General features: G+C 64.3%; 1 protein-coding gene across 1 annotated transcript in view; it reads right to left on the minus strand.

Moving 5' to 3' along the window:
• Positions 1 to 1,162, minus strand: part of SLC4A3 (solute carrier family 4 member 3) — a 34,996-nt gene extending 33,834 nt beyond the window's left edge. The window contains exon 1 of the mRNA XM_066190082.1: positions 1,095 to 1,162. The gene's annotated coding sequence lies outside the window, so the exon portion shown is untranslated. The remainder of the gene's footprint in view (positions 1 to 1,094) is intronic.
• Between the last annotated feature and the right edge of the window lie 327 nt (positions 1,163 to 1,489).

A 1,489-nucleotide genomic window follows, 5' to 3' on the forward strand; every position in this document is an offset into this window, starting at 1 on the left:
TCGGTTGAGAATAATTTAGCTGTGGAGTGTCTAGACTAGGAGTGGATGTTAAGATAGGGATAAAGCCACAGGGGCAAAGCTGGTTTGAGGACAGGGGAGGAGAAGGGACTCTGGCTGATAGACACAGACGGGAAGAGCTCACAAAAGAGGAGGATTAGAGGCCTTGGAAGATTTTCCTAGGAAGAAATACTGATGTGTGTGCCCATGGAGGAAAGAAGCAGGAGGGGTGCTGCTGCATACATCAAAGCATTTGGATGCTACTGTGACACTCACAGCCTCAAAGCCAAACAAAACAGGAGTGGGCTGCACAGCCCCTACCTCTCCACTGTCATGGCCGAAGAACAGACACATATACCAGAACGAAAAGGCAACACATAAGACAGTAAACACACAAAGTTTTCCAGCATGAAGGTTTTAACCTGTCGATCTCTCTGCCACAAGGCTGTGTTAAAATTTGTATTATTACACAAGCACTTTAGAAGGCTTAAATATTTCAATGAATCCTATGCTCCACTGAACTACCCCTGGATGAACCATCACAGCCACTCACTCCTGAGGCACTGTCTGTTCCGTGCCTTTCCCTCATAACAGGCCCTTCATAGGGTACCAGACGGGACGGAGCCTGCACGGTCCACAGACACATAAATGAACACACGGAACAAAATTCACTCCAGAACGAAGTGCCAACAGCAGACAGTAACAATAAGCCACCTCTCCACTGGACGGACGGACGGCTCTGACAGACACACGTACAGCCAGGAAAGGAAAGGGACACAGTCAGGCACTGGGGTCACTGCACCACGTCCGTGCCTGCCCTGCAAGCCCGTACGGTGCGGAGCACGGGACCGCTCCACGCCGCGCCGCATCCAGCCCCGAGCCCCGCGCTGCGTGCCGTGCCGTGCCCCGTGCCATGCACCGCCCCGCACCGTGCCATGCTATGCACCATGCCCCGCACCGGCAGCCACCCGCACCGCGCCACGCACCGTGCAGCACCGGAGCGCCCCGCAGACGGGCCGGGGCAGGGCAGCCAGGCGGAGCTGCTGCAGCCGGGGCAGCGCAGGGACAACCCACCCTCCCACCCCTCCGGCCCGTACCTCGCACCGCCGGAGCAGGAGAGCCGCCCGCCGCCGCCGCCGCGCCGCGCCCCGGCCCCGCCGCCGCCGCGCTCCGCCCGACACGTGCCGTGCCGTGCCGCGCCGCGCTGGCGGCGGGCGGCGCTGCTCCCCGGCCTCCCGCCGGCCCGGCCCGGCCCGCTCCGCGCCGCCCGCCGCCGCTGCCGGGCCGACGCCGCTTACCGGGGGGGCTGCGGGGCGGCGGCGGGGAGGGAGCCGGGGGGGCGCGGGCCCCGCCGAGCGGGAGGGGGACGCTGGGGCGGGCTCCATGGCAACCGGATGTGAGCGGCGGCCGCCTCGCTGGTGCGGCGGAAGGGCGCGTCTCGGCGGTAACGCGGAAGAGCGGCGCGGCGGCGGCGGGACCGGCCCTGTCAGGC

The sequence above is a fragment of the Chamaea fasciata genome, unplaced genomic scaffold (assembly GCF_029207755.1).
Source record: "Chamaea fasciata isolate MVZ Bird 193981 ecotype frontalis unplaced genomic scaffold, bChaFas1.0.hap1 SCAF_8, whole genome shotgun sequence".
Lineage (NCBI taxonomy): Eukaryota > Metazoa > Chordata > Aves > Passeriformes > Sylviidae > Chamaea > Chamaea fasciata.